The sequence below is a fragment of the Cyprinodon variegatus genome, unplaced genomic scaffold (genome assembly GCF_000732505.1).
Source record: "Cyprinodon variegatus isolate N-32 unplaced genomic scaffold, C_variegatus-1.0 Scaffold635, whole genome shotgun sequence".
Lineage (NCBI taxonomy): Eukaryota > Metazoa > Chordata > Actinopteri > Cyprinodontiformes > Cyprinodontidae > Cyprinodon > Cyprinodon variegatus.
This window is the reverse complement of record NW_015151088.1, coordinates 27,129-45,551: the sequence shown is the minus strand read 5'-3', so window position 1 is coordinate 45,551 and position 18,423 is coordinate 27,129. Positions and strand designations below refer to the sequence as shown.

Here is an 18,423-nt window from a genome sequence, read left to right as displayed (position 1 = left end):
TGGTTAAAGGAAAATGTAAAAGGCAACTTGTGGGATTTGGTGTCTGTTACTTAAAACTTGACATCAACTGATCCACAGAGCATGAGTGGTAACATCAAAAACAACCCTCCAGGGTGGTCAGATCATATCTGGGCCAATGAAAATCTCTGAAACATAATATATATATATATATATATATATATATATATATATATATATATATATATATATATATATATATATATGTAGCAAGAAAAGAGAAAACTACTAACACTACTTAAGTTACAGTAAAAATTACATTTCTTATTGTTTCATGAGTAACCTAATACTTTATTAGTAAAGGGTTTTGATATTTTAAGATTGTTAGATACAAATTGCATTCGAACTACCTGAGAACAAAGACCGAAAAAGTTCCCCAACAAAGACTTGAACCAGAAGCGCATAGAGCCGCTCACCTTCTCCATCCGTCCCACCTGAGCCAAACAGCACTGAGGCGACAAATGCAATCATCCGAGCGAGTCTTTTATTCCCCAGAGACATTTTAAAAACGACAGGATGGAGAGCGGATTTTCACTTCAGAAAGCTGCAGTTCTGTCCGTCACTCTCCTCCTGTGCGCCTCTGCAACTCTCACTCTGGTGCGTCGCGCTGCAACAGAGCCTATAGTAGGATGCGGAGGGTGGCCAGCACTCGATGAGAGAGAAGGATGCTCTCAGGCTCTCTCCCTGGTGTCCAATAGAGCATGCAGAAGAAGGAGGGCTTTTCTAGGGCTTTGGTTGGTTCGAAGTAAAAGCACAATCTCATCTCGCGGGGTAATGGTGGAATTCATACTTAGAGAGTCTCTATAGTTTCAGTAGAACAGAAAAGTGGGACCATGAGGCTGTATATATATATATATATATATCCTATCTGGCTATTGTCCATTAGGTTTTACTGTTATAGCATTTTTTAAAGACATTTACATTCTGATGTTATATTTGTCTAGCATAGTTGAGACTTATGTTTATATGTATTTCTTTGTTTAATAAAGAAAAGAAAAACATGTTCTACATTGCCCACATACAGCATAATAATAATATATCAAATGTTTAGTTGCAGAACAACATGCCAGATATATAGGGATGATATAGTCATCTATTTGCATGTTCAAATGAAAAGCCAAACTGCCAAGCTGCAATAAAAGTTGTACAAAAGTGGCAGACCAGCTTAGATATTTTTTACATTTAATGTGGGCAATGTTTAGGCAAATGTTACAACCGAAGTAGCTTATACCAAATCAGCAAAAACATGTGTTAGTTCAATGATTGTGTTAGAATTTGCTACTATTTGACTAGTTTTAGCCAAACAAGTAAAACAAGACTGCAGTCAGTCAGTGGAAAGAGTTTTATGTCAGTAACTCAAGGATTTGGATAGCAAACACAGTTCCTACCTAATTTCAGTGTTCTCTCAAAAATCTCATAATTTTTTTAGTTGTGAAAATATAATTACATTTCATGACATAGTACTTCTTTATAAAATACTTTAAGTTCTAGGCAGGGATTTATCTACCTTAAAGACAGTTTGGTCACATGAGGTCAAAGCTATTTCTGTCATGATTGCAGCCCGTTAGTTGATCTGATTACTCACTTCATTCACCTGCCATTCCTTCCCTGCTGTCTAATTATCATTTATTTTATTCATCTGCTCCCTCTGCTAAATATACGATTCAGCCCAACTATCGGGTCCAGATCATTATTCGTGTATTCTTAGTTTATTTGTGTTACGTTTTCATGTTTTTTATTCATGTTTGTTTTTTGACCTTAGTTAAGTTCCTGGTTCCTGTCCTGACTTTTGGAGGCCAGAGGATTAAGAGGGTGTTAGTGTTTGTCTCCTGTCTTCTGATAATGTCCCGGGTTTTCTCTGCTGAGCCCTCAGGGTTTTAGCTTGGTGTGCGGCGGGAGCTTGGGTTCTGGCCCTTCTCAGCGGAGCCCTCGGAAATTTGGCTCAGAACACGGGTGAAGGTATGTTTTAATTCCCATAAGCCTGGCTCCAAGGTGGAGACCACTTTTATGTCGGGAATACACTCTATGATTTTTTTCAATTGTTGCACACAGCTACAGCTCACAGATGATGATGTTTGTTCTCACACTGTGCGGCCCGACGCTCTGATGCAATCTACCTGCTCACACTGTACATCTAAAAACCACGTCGGACTCAGCTCTTCAGTGAGATGGCACTACTAGGACTCGTTTATCCGGAAGCCAAACAAGGAGAAGAGGAAAAAGCTAGAAGTGTTGAGGCCTCCTATTAAATATGAAGCTAACTAGAGTGAAATGCCCTGTCTTGGCAATTTTGTGTCCTGAAAGCCCTGAAATAAAGAAGATGACTTATTTGGACAAAGACATGGCTGAGCAAACGTAGCTACTACGATCTGTCAATTTTACAGAAAGAACTCCATTTCACTCGCACCCCCACCAGGCGTCTGTGTTTTCGTCTGAGAGGAAGAAGAAGAATCCTTGTTTGCCCATGCCCATTGAGCGATTTGCCCACAATCACCTTAAGATGGCCGACTGAATTTCAGACATGTTTGATTTTCTGCTGACCTTACGATTCTGGATCGGGAGATGGTCTTGAGAGGCTGACCTTCCTTTTCCCCTGTACACTACACAACATGCGATCAGTCTGAAATTTGGCGCAATCGAAAAATGGATTGAACGGAGAATCGGGCCAAAAAGTGCAAACAATTTTACAGTGTATGACCGGCTTAAAGTTCTGCAGTAATACCAGTACCATGTCTTGTCTCGGTCTCTCAACCACTGAGCCTGCCTGTCTCTCAGCGTGTCTGTCTGAGCTCGTTGCTGGACTCATGGAACTCTAAACCTGCCTGAACGCTCTGTGGATTCCTAGAACACTGGATGTTTGTTCCTGTTCCAATCGGAACCCCTGGTCAGGCTACAGCCTCCTGGATTCCAGAACTCTTCCTGTCTGAGCTGTATCTCTGACCTGAATCGGATTACTGCCTGCTCCCTGGGGTTGCTGCGTCAGGTACACTCTGGGCGGCTTTGCACCGCAGCTCGTTTGGCACTCCATCGGCTAGATTCTGCCGAAAGGATGGACTGAACTGTTAAACCAGGTAAGTGACTCACTCGGATAATCATCTTCTGTCAGATGATTGTGTGTCAACGTGTGCCAGCGTTCTTCACCGTGCGCATTACTTATACAAAACAGACCCATAACTTTGCCATAATGTATGCCAGGGTTTTTGCCAGATTTTTTGTACGTCAGGCATTCACTGGCTAACTCGTCAATGTGTCACAGGGGCTTACATTATAAACATTTTACATCTGAACAGTCCTTGTTTTTCTTGTCTGTGCTGTTTTTTCCACAGCACATGTTTATTATTTATTACATGCGTATTGATGTTTTCTACTAATGGGTGTGTCTTGCATTGTTTGTTAACATAAACCTGTCCTGGGACTGCGAAAGAAAATGTAAGCTTATATATACTGACCCATCTTAAATAGTTACTTACATAACTAAGAAACCACAACAAATCTCACAAACGTAAAAGCAGGTAGGCTACATGGCTTCAGATTTTCAAGTATTGATAAATAAAAAAGGTTCTGAAACACAAACACAAAGATCCTTCTGACCTTCAGGAGGTGTGGAAACAAGAGTAATTTGATTTGTACCCTACTGAAGGTCATGAGTGGGTGTGTCAGACTTTTAGCACTGTGTTCACTTCTAAACCTTTGATCTTTGTGTGCTGGCCCTTAACAATGGGATTGCTTTTGCTCTTTGAAGAGTTTCTTTTCACAATATACTTTTTTTTCAAACGGGTATAAAACGAGGAAACTAGCATACACCTTTGGATAAAAAGAATTGTCCCTTTTTTCTTCACTGATTATGTAAATTTAAGGTGCCTGCAACACAAAAGACCAGTGAAGTACATAGTGCTTAATAACTTATCTATAGCGCAGGTGCATTTAAAGATCAAGCTTTTTTCTGTATTTGACTCCCTCACAAGAGCATGCATGGGTTAGAGATTTTGGGGGATTTTGTACTAAAGGAAAATTATGAAAATATTATGTGTACTTCTTGCTCATTATACCATCACAATGCAAAAAACTGCAGAAGCTTTCTTTCAAATGTTTAGTCTTCCAAATAAAATATAGGAATGTTCAGCCATTCGCTTTTTTTGCGGGGAGAATCACGATGGTAACATAACCTGGTAAAATGCTGTTACAAAATACATTTTTGATTAAAAATGGATCGTCCAGTAAAATACAGTTGTAGTTGTCCTGAAAATGAATAAAAAAAAACAAAACAGAACAGTTATGAACCTTCATAAGCAGAGGTGGTCTCCCTTCCTGGGTTAAAAATAGCATCTATATTTTAACAGTAACAAAGAGACTTTTCAAAAATAATAATCCATGAAAGAGTCTTAGGGCACAATGCAATGCTGAACAAACATTCATTGGCCTAATGAGATTGGAGTGGAACCTGTGAGTCCTATCATGCTTGCCCATAAAATAACACAGCTTTTCAGGAAAAATATATCATATTAAAAGTTAAATGCTGCTACAGGACCTGCAATAATAGGCTTTTACTGTAAAACCAAAGTGAATTAAGGTTATTCTAACTATATGCTACTTTTTGCTTGTCTTTCACTTAAAGTCTCACCTGCAGCACACCTTAATTTAAATGGGACATAATGGGAGAAATTCAAGGGGTTTAAATACCTTTGCAATGTTTTTTTTAACAGTCCTATTCTATTTTTACAGTCCTTTTTTTAGTCCTAAAACAAGATTTTTCTAACCCTTGGCACTACACCACAGTAGTACAGAATCTTACAATTTTAGCATCTGAACAGCTTATATTTGGTTTTGCTTTTATGTTAAGGATGGTTTTCTACACATAATGAATGCTTTAAAATACTTTTTATTTTCTGCAACGTGGAGGAGTTTACATTAAATGCATCGGGGACATGAACACTCTCACTTCATCTATGAAATAAGCATAATGTGAGCAAACTACAGTCATTTACATATAATTTGCATATGCATGACTGTACAGGTGCAGACAGGATTATTTTGGCATAAATCTACTCTGCATGGCTCTATTTCCCTGCAGTACTGTAGCCCTCAAATGAACACTAACAAGACCTCAGTGTTAAGCCAGAATGAGCTGGGTGCCGGCTGGTTCATTTCCCCACTGATACAGTGTACTGCCAACAACGATGAGGCTGTTGCGTGATCATATTTAACAAAGCATGTAGGGTTAGGGATAATAGCTGGCAGAAATAATGAAAGGAGGCACCTGTTCATTTGCAGTATAGTGAAAATACAATGACTCTGAGGTGCTACATCAAAAAAACATTTCTGCAATGAAATACACAAGGTAATACTTGTGGACATCAGCATATGAGTGATAGCAGGTAATTTTATTTGGCATTCACAAACTTAACCACAAGTCTTTTTTTGTAACAACTGGCTGCACAAAGAGGAATGACAAGAGTATGTAAGGGTAATACACACATTGAAAGTAACCACAAAGTGGCATTTAAATTTTAGTGATATCTTTTTCATCAAATGTATACCGTGGTATTAAAAGAACTGTATATCTATTTAATTTTACAGTTTTTTTGTCACATTCACCAACACACTAATTGTCTCCAAACCTTCATAACATTATTTTACAGCCTGAAACATTTAAAGGTTCCTCATTAACAAGTCTATATGTTCTTAATATCTATCATCCCAAATCAAAAGGGACTGTTTTCTAAAACTCTATAGTTCCTCTCTCAAGACAAGTTAAAGACAAAGGCACCTTTGAAAAGTATGAGTCTAGACTTTCCATGCAGATCTAAATCCTGTTTATTCAGATGATTCTACGCATCACCCTAAAACCAGACAACATTTTACTTCTTGATAGATTTGGGACAGAGCAATGGAGGAATTGTATCAGTTCATCTTTAGATTATCGAGATCAAAAGTTAAGCTTTACAACTATCTGTTATTATTAACTATCTGTTAATTTTCTTCTTAACAATCTCAAATTTCTACTGCAGGTTTCATCATATGATACCAATTTATTTTCGTAGATCTTGAAAGATGATGTATTGGAATGTCCAAGAATCCCTGAATCAAGCATCAATTTCACATATTCTTAAAAGGACATTTGCAGATTCCATCATAGCTGGTGCAGCTATTAAGCGATTGCTGCCATGTATGGTAAGTTTAGTTCTGCTTTTTAAAAAGGAATAATGAGTATCTCTTTCAGAATTCTTAAGTTCTCTAAGTAAGAAACAAACTGGAGTGGTCAAGACTGGACTGTGTCTCTGACACGCTGGTTTGCAGCAGTTGGGTGCCACAGGGAACTGTGCTGACATGATTCCAGCCTCCCATTTACACTGCAGACTTCTCCATCAGCTCCCCAGGCTCCTACCTTCAAAGGTACCCAGATGACTCTGCCATCATCACATAAGAACTTTGTAGACCAATGCCAGCAAAACCATCTGATGTTAAATGCAAGAAAAATAAAGGCGATGGCTGGTGGACTGGAGAGCACAAACTTAACTCACTGACACAGATGAACATACAAGGAACTGATTTTGAAATAGTAAACTTCTAGGTATCTGGGTGTTTACTTCAAAGGGACATTATATTTGTCATTATTTGACTTTCCAAATTAATACTCCAGCAATTCACTCTGGTTACTTAAATACAAAGTTTTTTATTCTGGAAAAATTATCACCTCCTACTGGGATATTATTTGCAATTTTTTTGTATTATGCTTTTTTGGGGGTTTATTTGATAGTAAATAAAGTCCTTTTGGGTATAATTACAACACAGGGGCCAGCTGTAGAAAGTAGCAAGTAGCAGAATACTGTACTTAAGTGCTTTTCTGAGTATCTTCACTTAACTTGAGTAATTTTTGGGGAGTACTTGTGTATGACTTTCACTCCACTACATTTTCAAGTCTAATATTGTATTTTCTACTCCACTCCGTTTCCATTTCAGATTAGCTTTTTAATATGCTGTTTTTATTTTTCTATCTTAAAACATGTTTTAAAGATGGCAGATAACAGCCCTTAGGACTGAATTTGGGCTCCACTGTTTTAGAGATTTGAATGGCAAAATCACAGGTAGTTTCACCCTGTGAGCAACTTATACCTCCATTCCATAGTGAAAGTGTGAGGAGAATCAAGACTCTCCTATTTTTCCAAAATACTAAAAAATAAACAATCTGCTGGACTTTGTTTCTAAGCTTGAATGTGTTTTGCTTCCCATCCAGGAACCTTTTTCAATTCAAAATGTTGGAATTAGCATTGAGTTTGAGACTTTAGTGGCCCAAAACTAAGCCTTGTTTTGGCTAAGAAAACATGCAAATTGAACCCAAAGAAGGGGTCCACCCCTTGGGGCAACAAAAATGACAGATGGGAAATTGGTCTGATATTGGAAAAGAATTCAGGATATTTGCCAGGTTTTTGATGAAGCTGCCTGACCACAGTGTTCTTGGAAACAGAAAGAAGAGAGTCTGAACTTAGGCAAACTTTAATAATAGTAAGAAACATGATGCAATGACATTAAATTACTGTATTAACATTTCAGAAGGAATGATATCCAGAGTCTCATCTACTGAATCACTTCAAACAGAAGCTCAAACGGATCAAAGTCAGCAGAGGTCACAGGATGAGCACATAATTTGACAGCACCGATTGTAATGTTCTGCTTGATAGAGTCTATTTTGTTAAAGATGTGAAGGAAACCATCATGGATAGACTGTAGCAGTTTTCAAAAATTGTCAAAAGGATTAATGACAGAGTGAATGCTGCTAAATAGGACCCTGATCTAATTAAAACAGGTGGAAATAAAATGGGATTGCATTTTAATGATCATAGAGGCAGTTCATCAGCATACCTAGAGACACATGAAGCCTAACCTTTTCCATCTGCATCCTGCATGTCTGTAGTTCTGTCTAATGATTTGGGTGACACAACAATCAAGCCAGACCCTGGCAAGATTTTTTTGAATGTCTTCTTTAGAGGTGCAATGGATTCCACAATCCTTGTACAGGTTTATTGGAAAGAACTGGTCCATTTTTTTTGGACACAGTTTAGCAGTATATAATTCAGTGCTTTGAAAACGTCGCAGCAAGCTGTCCACAAGTGGAGAGAGTGATTGGCTGGTAAAGTAGAGAGATGCTGGGGCTATACGTTTTAGCACAAGAGGTGTAGCAAATTCAAACATGGTAGGGAAATTGTTGGGATCCTCAGGCTTGCCCACCAGAGGGCGCCGAGGATCCTCTTCTGTTCTGTGTATTTTTCCCCTAGGGCTGGAATCTTCCTGCACACCTGTTGCTAATCCTCTCATCAGAAGACCTCTCCTTTATAAGCTCCTGCCAGACCTTGCTTCCACGCCGCAGTGTTGATCTTAGTTGGTTAGCTTCCAGAGTCTCTGTTTTAGATTGAATCTTGGTTGTCTCTAGTGTGAGATTCAGATTCTAATCTCTCCTTCGTCTGTGCCTCACAGGAAACCTGTCTCTGGTCTGAAGCTCTGGAAGAGCTGCATCACAGGAAACCAGTCTCAAGCCTGAAGCTCTAGGAGAGCTTAACCTGCTAATCTGCCCTGGTGAGCCAACCCGAAGATTCCTACGTGGATGTAACCTAAGACTTCTATGTGGAGTTTCCCTGGAGGTTCCTATGTGGAATCAGTTTCAAGAATCCTATGTGGATTTTCCCCCGTTGTTCCCTGCTAAGAGCTGGAAGCTCAGCCTGAAGAATCCTTCGTGTTTTTCCCCTGTTGTTCTCTGCAGTGAGCTGGAAGCTCAGCCAGAAGAATCCTTTGTGTTTATCCCCTGTTGCTCTCTGCAGTGAGCTGGAAGCTCAGATCAAGGCCAGCTATGCTAAGCATGAAGCTAGAAGCTTAGCCTATTCATGAACTCTGCTAACCTACAACCTCCTGTACCAGTCTTATCTCCAGTGAACCTGCTCCCCTGTCTGAACCAGTTCCCGTATCACTTTCATGTTTGTGCTTTAATAAACTCGTTTGGACTTTTACCCAGTTTCCCGTGTGTGTGTTCTGCATTTTGGGCTTAACTCTAGAACCCATCATGACAGAAATGGTCCAAAATACTTCTGTTTGAAATGTAAATAATTTCTGTCTGGGCCCCAAAACTGACTGAGTTACGCTAAAATAAACCAAAAAGGCTTTGGAAGTAATTTGCAGCTGGTTAGAAGGACAGCAAATTGGGAAATTAAAGACCCCACATAGCAATAGACTGTCATATCTCGACAAAAAAATCCACCAATCTTTCTGAAAACTCCTTAATAAAATTAGTATTATTATTATGGTGAAAAATATACAACGCAGCACAGCAGGGGCATCCAGACTCCAGCGCAAACAGCTTAAGCTCAATGCTGTTGTAGTTTTTAGGAGACAGAATGACATCTGATGTCCCTGATGACAGTGGTGAGACATTCTCGACAACCAAACACTTGGGGTATTCTCAGATAGGAGCAACCAACCAGGTGGGAGGAGCTCTCCTAGAAAGCGCTATTGTCCCCTGGTTTCTGACATGAATCAGCCACAAGACCAGGTCCAGGCGATAAGTTTGACCATTGTTTTCCTAGATCAAGCCCTGCATGGAGCTACTTTATCGTAACCTTCTCTAACCTAGAAAGTATTTATAGATCAGTACTGCTATGTTCCTTTTTTTTTGCTTCTGTCTCCTTGAACCCCCAGTCTACCTCTGGAGAAGTTTGTTCACAATGAGCCTGGTTCTGCTGGAGGTTTCTTCCTGTTAAAAAGGAGTTTTCCTCTCCACTGCTTCTGCATACATACTGGACGTGAGGATTCCTGTGGAGTCAATGACAAATGCAAATGAATATCTACTGCTGCCACATGCTCAGCCAGGAGGAGCGAATCCTGCAAAGTCAGTGACCCAATGCAATCAGTTTGATTTCATTAGATAAAAAACTTTATAACTATCTGGCTATATGATCTGATTGAATTGTCCCTGTCACATGTGTTGTGAACGGGCTAGTATATAAAAACTGAACTGAATTGATCAACTTAATTGAAATTTAATTAAGTGGAAATCGAATCTCTTAACAAGAAGATATAATTGTTTTAATACCATTATTATTATTGAGTTATTCTTTAGTACACTTGTTTGAAAAAATAATAATTCTTTGCTGAAAGACAAATACTGTTTCCAAAATATATTTTGGAAAAATATGACATTAGAGGCTAGTGATTAATATAACCATTTGCCCTTGAGATGTAAGACTATTTAATTTTTTATGTCCATACCATAACAGTTAGGGATTCTGGCAACAAGAACCTTTCATAAGCAACACTTTTTTATTTCCTATAAGTGCAGAAAATTCCTGGCTACGTTTCTTTAAGGGTGTGTAGAAATGGGTTGAGCAGAAAGAGGGAGGCATTATTTTAAACTTCAACACCTCAAAAGAACTACATGTAAGCTCACTAAAACATTTCCCTTACTACCTTATTAAACTGTCTTAAATTTAAAAACAATTTGTGATGGTAGTTGTTTTTTTTTTTACAGGTTTGAAAAGTAACATTTAAAAACTTGCTATATTTGATACATTTGCACGTGCATATGTTGTGATCCATTTTAATCCACATTTTTTGTAACACCAAACCTGTCATACCAACACTAAACTACTGCATTCCTACTTCCTCCAATTTTTGTAATTAATTCAATGTTCTCTGGTATCGGTGATCTTTTAAAGCATTCGTGATTACTTTGCTTCAGCTACAAAGTTTATACAGTTGTTTCTTTTGTTTATGATTTCACTTTAACTGTAAAAAACAATATATCGTAGAACTGTCTATGAATTACTTTCACTGTTCTCTTTTTTATATCAAGCATTCCCAGCACATGTGCAGATTTCTTAGTGATGGTACTAATTAGCTGGGGTTTTGTTTGTATCTTTGTGTTGTAATTATACTAAAATACGTGTTAGGTCAACATGTCCTTTTAGAATAAATGAGAATAGAAATTTGGCAGCTGTTTCTGACAGAATCTGCTGTTTGTGTTTATTGGTTTCTCACCTGCTGTAAGACACAGTAGGTTAATAATTCCAAAAAAGTCTCTGTGGATTCTGTCATAATTATTCCCTCATTTATACAGACAACTGATTCTCTTTGATATGGAAATATATTTGCTTATTAATATGTTAACAGATCCACATGGCCATGCTCCCTGATGTAAAGGTAACACAAACAAAAGAAAAACAATTTTCTTATCAAAACAATGCTTCTGTTTATCTTTTGATTGGTAGCCAATAATCCAGTCAGAAACAGGAAATCCAGTAATGCCATCTCCCAGCCGGACAACAAGGGTGTTGATTATATTTTTGTTTTTGTTACTCATTTGTCTTTGTATTTAAATTTTGCAACCTACACACATTTAGGCACAACAGTTCACTAGTTTATTCACTTTCTTACGAAGTATTCCTATCAGAAAGTATACATTACATATGTATACATATATTTCAGATCAAATATACAAAAATGTGTTACATATTAATTGAGAGCTTTAACCACTAGTATCGCTACACCTGTAATTTCTAGATTTACAGTAGCGGCTGTGAAGGCCAATGGCAAACCTGCACTGTCACAAATCAAAAACAGTCTACCTCTGTGTTTGAGATACTTGTTAATACAATGCAAAATTGACACCTTTAGATTAAATCTAACATGATATAATCAAAAACATGTCTGATAAGCTAAGGATCATATCTGTTTTGTTACTTATCATAAACGTTTAAATTCATTGGACTTCATCCTTTGAAGGTTTGCATGTCTTAAAATAGGTGCAACCTTGTTTCTTCCTGCAAACCAGGGGTCTGTTTCACAAAACAGTTTCAACAAGCTCACAGTCAAATCTTTAACTCTAATCTAGCCTGGGGTTAAAAACTCTGAGTTTTTGGTTTCATAACGACTGGTTTGAGTTAATTTCATCAACTCTGAGTAGGTTCAATCTGAGTCCAGCGTTTGCATACCAGCTATAAAAAGCCATCATTAATGGAGCCCCAATTTGACAAGTCACCATGACCACTGGCAGGAGGAAGTTTGCCATTTTCAAACCACTAGATATTTTAATGTAGGCTTTTGGTGAATCTGTGCATATTTTAACAGAAAGAGCAGCAATGCTTCAACTGTAAAGGAGAGGGAGTGGTGTAGGAGAGGATTGCAGCTTGAGTTAATGCATGTTTATGTGTAGATCACTAAAATAGGATCCTTTCTGGACAAAATCCCATTCCTAATCACAACTCTAACAATAGACTTTGCAAACCTCAATTTTTTGTGGTTACACTCAAGCAGTATGGATAATGGATGGCCAGATAAGTAAACGGCCAGGTTTTTTACTTCACATCATTTCACATGCCTATATTAAGTGAAAGAGAGAAGAAAAAAAAAACTGAGAACATGAAAAATGTTCCATTGTTCGTGTCTGCTTAGTCAAACTCTGAATTTTGAGAGAAATTTTGGTTATTTTCCCCTTAGTGTCCTTTATGCTTGACTTCAGCTGATATGAGATGATTAAATTTCATATTGGAGCTCATAATGGTGACCGTGCCTGTCATTACAACTGGACTTGCCCGAAGGCAAATAGTAGGTGTGTTGGTGTGTGTATGGATATTTTCAACTAAAAAGAGAGAATATGTCCACTGTTATTGTACTGCATAGGTTATTATACTTTGAAGATTGGATTAAATCCCTTTCCCTGAAATTCTGTAGCTTATAGAGAAATGTATCAAACAGAGCTGGCCATCTAACAATAATTCTAATGTGTTTAGGTAATAATCATTTAAGTGGTTACTACTTATTATTTGCATGGTGTTCTATGAACATATAATTTAAAATAGCTGCCACATGTGTGAAAGGTTAAAAGATGTAACCCTGATCAGCCATCAAGAAGGCAAAGATGACAGGAAGTTTTAATGAGTAGTACATCAGGTCAGTGAAGTTATTTCAAGGCACCCACAAATGATGACAGACATAAAGTCTCATTGAAAGAAAAAGCTGTGTAGGATGCATTTTATCACACAAACTATTAAACGCTGTGCAAAATAGGTGGAGTGTCAACTGATCATAGTAAATAAAGAATAAACTCAAGCAACCTGATGTGGCAATATATACCTTCATACAAAATGCACAAAAAATTACAACTGCTTACAAGCATAAACCTTTAAAATAAAGATTAGGTACTTCATAAAATAGCAATCAAATATTGAAGAATTGCCTGCGGTTACCTTCATACAGATGACCAGGTGACCAAATGGATATTTTTTTCTCATATATATTTTTTACACATTTTTTTCATGTTTTGGAAACATAAACTCTTTATATCTCAACCTCTAAACACAGGGGGATAAACAAATCTGAACTGCATGGTTCCCATTGACAACTTATAACAAAATATTTCAATTACTTTTCATTAAATACTTGACCACAACGTGTTTGCAGCTTATAAATGGACACTGTATGTTGGAGAAAAAAGGTGTGTATCTCCTGCAGGTGAGTGGCAATCACCCTTTGGTCAGTTGCTTAAAAGTCCTTTTTGATTAAAGGACAGGTATCATAATGCCAAATGAATATTCCAGTATCCAAACCCCTGCATTATTACCTTGGTTGAAGATCCAAGGTCACTTTAGGAAAGAAGAGAGTTCTCCATGACATTTTTGAATCATTTGATATTGTTAGTTAAAATAAATCTGCTTTATACCTTCCACATCTTTTACTCTGGCTTGTCTGCTGTGTCCTCAATGGACAATATTCTCTTTGTCTGTAATATTCTTACAACAGTCTCCCAAGGTCTTTGTTAAACATCTTGGTTTATATTAAAATTACATCAATCACACTGCTTGACTCTGTGTACTAATTTTTAAACATGTTGCACTGGATTTTATGGCGCAGAATTACAATGAATGGCTGGACGTTGCAACAGTCTGCAAGAGGGTCCTGGGTTTAGTCCCAAACTAAGGATCTTTCTGCAGAGATTGCAAGTACTCCCCGCACATGTGTGGATTCCCTGCAGGTACTCTGGCTTCCTCTGACATAAAAAAAACATGACTTTTAGGATAATTGGCAACTCAAAATTCTCCTTAGGTGTGGGAGTGTGTGTATTGCAGAAAAACACTGCTTAAGGTGGCTGCATGTTGGAGTAGCTCTGGTAGCTTGATTTTGGTGTTCTTTTTTTAAGAGAACTTTAACTCCTCAGTGGAGTGGAGGAGGCATCTTCTGTCACTCAGGGCCATCAATGTACCTGGAATTGCAGAGCAGATATGCTGTCTAGGGGTGCACCACTGTAGGGAGATGAGACTCTACTTCCAACCAACAGCGGTGGTCCCACTTTAGCTGGAGGATGGTAGACCTCTTCTCTTCCAGAGAAAAGGTTCTCGGTGTCCATTTTCTCGATCCGCAATCAGGACTCAGCTCTCAGCTTGGACACACTCGCTCCCGCCTGGCCCCATGTTGTGCTCTATGCATTCCCCCTAGCTCCGATAGCTCCCACTTTGCCCTGAATGAGGGAGCACTGCCATACACTAATCTTAACAGCTCCACGCTGGCCAGCAATCCACTGGTTTCTGGAGTTATATCAGCTCCTGAGGGGTCAGTCACCTCAACTCAGATTACAGGACATGTTGTCTCTAGATGTGTTAGTGTTGTCCATTCGCTTTCAGTCACTCCATCCTGCACCAATTTTTGTTCCTGGGAAAGTAAGTGTCCCACTGCAGCCTAAGGTGATGGGATCGTTCTCTCTAAGTATTCTCCCAGCCTTCTCTCTCCACTGCCTTTCTATAGTATCCCATAGTGAACCATCTCTCTCATGCTGCTCTGAGAACTGTTATTACATGAGTAACCTAAAGAAACAGGTGCAAAAGGCAGAGTATCCCTCCCACTCACACACACACACACACACACACACACACACACATATATATATATATATATATATATATATGCAGCAGCAGAAAAAAAACTTGAAATGCTAGCTTTAGAATCAAACATTCTTTTAGACTTAAAACAACTGTCTTTAAAAAATAACAATCTGTATGTACCACTTTTTACAGCCTGTCTCACTAACCTGATGGCAGCAACTGGGTGTGTTAATGTGTTTTCAGATATCCCTGGCTTTGCTGAGGTAGTGGTATTTATCCTCCAGTATCTGCAGTGAATAGCCAATTATTTTTCTTAAAGCAGTATATAACACAGTTCAACTTCTTTTGTTACTTTATATTGTGAATATCAGGATATTTTTCAGTTAAACCGCAGAATAGGCTACCATGACTGTAACAAGGGTCATCACCTCAGATAAGACCTCAGATAATCTTTAGGATTCCTGACCAGTTTCTCTGATTCAAAGCATCATTAATTGCTTTATTTCACTGGTTCTTTGTTACATTAAGTTTATCTATTTGCCCTCCTGGCACAATGCACAATAAAGTTCTAGTTAAAATGTTATGGATATACTGTAACCCCCATGGTCCTGAGGTATTTGTAATTAGTGTGGGTACTACATGTCATTCATTTATTCTTGTATATTATCAGGCACAATGCTCATTAACATACTTCCAACCAAGTTGTTCTGAGAGGGACAATTCACCTCCATTTGTTGATGAAGAAAAATTTTTCATCTTAAATTGTTCACAACTTGTTTGCCCTGGATTCTACCTTTCTTCGTCTGTCTCATTCAACACTGGGGTACCTCAGCTCAGTTTACCAAGTCAACAGTTTTAGCACATATATATTAACTTAACATCATTGTGGTAAATCATTCTGATTATTAGAATGATGACACTACAGTGGTTGGTCTCATTTCAGAAGATGATGAAACACAGATCAAAAATGACATCATGATACATGAACAATGAAGGAATTTACTATGGGGGATAGGAGGATAAAAAGCCCTCTCCTCCCTATAGTTTTAGCTATGTTCAAGCCCTCTCCTTTGTTAATTTGATTTGGTTATGTTCTGCTCATTAAGCTCCAAGATGTTTATAGGTATACAAATGTACATGTATTCATATGATGTCTCTTGCAGATGTTCAGAAAATATACAGTTGTGTCTATCTCAGGTACGCCCCTGGTCATAGTTACGACTATGACCATAGTCGGTGGCGTCGGATGCAGGAGTTTGCCCTGCAACTGGAGGGTTGTCAGTTCAAGCCCTGGCTCAGGCTTTCAGTGTCGTGTCCTTCAGCGAGACACTTCACCTGCATTGTCAACTGATGGTAGTCGGAGGGACTGGTGGCGCCTGTGTATGGCAGCCTCACTTCTGTCAGTGAGCTCCAAGGCAGCTGTGGCTAAAATGTAGTTTGCCATTGTGTGAGTCTGTGTGTAAATGGGTGAATGATTAAATGTAGCACTTTGGTCGAGTGTCCTGAATTGAAAAAGCACTGTATAAGTACAGGCCATTTACCACAGTAATGGAGGTAAAATACTGAAACTGAACTATAAAAAGAGCATTCATTGTGGGTTTTTTGGCATTTGTTTTATTCAATAAGAAAAAGAGTAAAAATTAAAAAGACCAGAGAAATGCTTTCTCTCTTAATTCAAGATTCAGGCATCTTTCTTAAAATAGATTAACATTTCAGAGCTGCTTATGGCTGCACATTTTTTTAGAGTAAAGTCAAGAAATGCTGAGCAATTCTTGTTAGTAGACATGGACACCTATACCAGGTGACACAAATATAGCTGCAATTTTAGACAATTTAAAATGGTACCTATTTAGGTCTAGTAGAAGGAGTTTGACAGTCTCAAGGTCTGTGGATGACATTGGCTCTGCAGGATTCTGCTCATTTGTCAGCAGCAAGTTAGACCGGGTCATCATCAGCCTTTTTGTGGGCAGAGTTCAGTAAATAATAATCTCCGCTAGCTGGGATGCTGCCATTTACCAGCAGTATGGTTGGATTAAACCTGCTCCATAAATGGCCAAGGAGATTTCACTAATCAATACTTCATTATGGTTAATGGGATTTTTAATTTGCTGTTTCCTTTCTCCGCATTCTTTTTTCTAAATAATGAGGTGCAAGGTGGACTAGATACAAAAAAAAAATAATAATATTTTAAAAAATGTATTCAAAGATTATATAGACTAACAAACTTATTATCAAGTTCTGGTGCAATTTTTTTTAGGCAAAAAAAATATGTTACACTGTCAAATATGACTGTCAAATATGACAGAACAGTCTTTCTTCAAATTGGGCTGATGGTACTACCCATGCCTTACATTTGCTCACCAGCCATTTCATTATGTACACATGCTCAACTGATTGTTAGGACAAATGGTTATTTAAATAATCACACAATCATATGAAAACAAAAAGGTTCTGAGACAAACAAAAGGCATTCAAAAATGGAGAAGAAAGAATCAAACCCTTATTCAGTTATTTCCCCTAATATTCAATCTTTAATCAAGAGTGCTTTAAGATACTTAGCTGCACATGCATGCATATCTAAAAGTATAAACACATATGCATATATATAGCTATGTATACCTATATATAATTCAATGTACTTGCAATAATAAATTAGATGAATTAACACATTTTATTTCATTAAATTTTATACACATAATTGAAATACTCTGTATATTTTCTCTTGAATTTTATATATATATTTTTCCTTTCTTAATTTCCTATCTAAGTCATGTGTGCAACTTTAGTACTCGAGGGCTCCTATCCAGCAAATTTTAGATGTGTCTCTGCTGTAGGACACCAGCATCAAATAATCAGGTCATTAGCAAGACTCTGGAGAACATGGCCTAATCTCAAACTGACCCCTAAACACTACGCCCATGCACTAAACCCTCGTTTACCAGCTCCCCTCGAAGCTCCTCCATAATAAGAGCCGTCGCAAACCACATACTGGGTAGGGCATTGTACTATGTAACCCTTAGTGAGTCTGCATAAATGCAGACTTGGTGGAATTTGAAAATGGGTGAAACAGCAGCCTATTGGCGGTATAAACACCTGTATTTAAATAAAAGGAAGCTCATCCATATATTGGTTTGCTTTTTCTTTGTTATACTGACAGAAAATCACAAGTTAGGACATGAGAAACAAAACATCTTTAATTCCAAAAGGGACGGTCCTCTTTAAAATAGTTTTATTTTAACGGAGGGGGGGATGTCTGATTTCATGTCAGCCCAGTGAACTGCTTTTCATGCATTTGTTTAAAAGATAATGGAGCTGACGGATTTGTTCAATCCCTCAAATGCCCTATTTGAAGTACGGTTGCAAAAGGTTTACATCAGCTTGTATTCAAATTAGAGTTGCAACAACAATCCTTGCACTTTCCAACCTGTGCCACAGAGCTAGATATGCACATGGGGTGGTCCCTCTATTGGCATTGCAACAACTACTTTACCACTTCAGGTGTAGGGAAGAGGGCATTCCATTCTCATTTTTACCCTCCACCTACAAT

At 38.0% G+C, this 18,423-nt stretch overlaps 1 pseudogene; it reads right to left on the bottom strand.

The window, feature by feature from the left end:
* Positions 1-588, bottom strand: part of LOC107096586 — a 104,324-nt pseudogene extending 103,736 nt beyond the window's left edge.
* Positions 589-18,423: the final 17,835 nt, after the last annotated feature.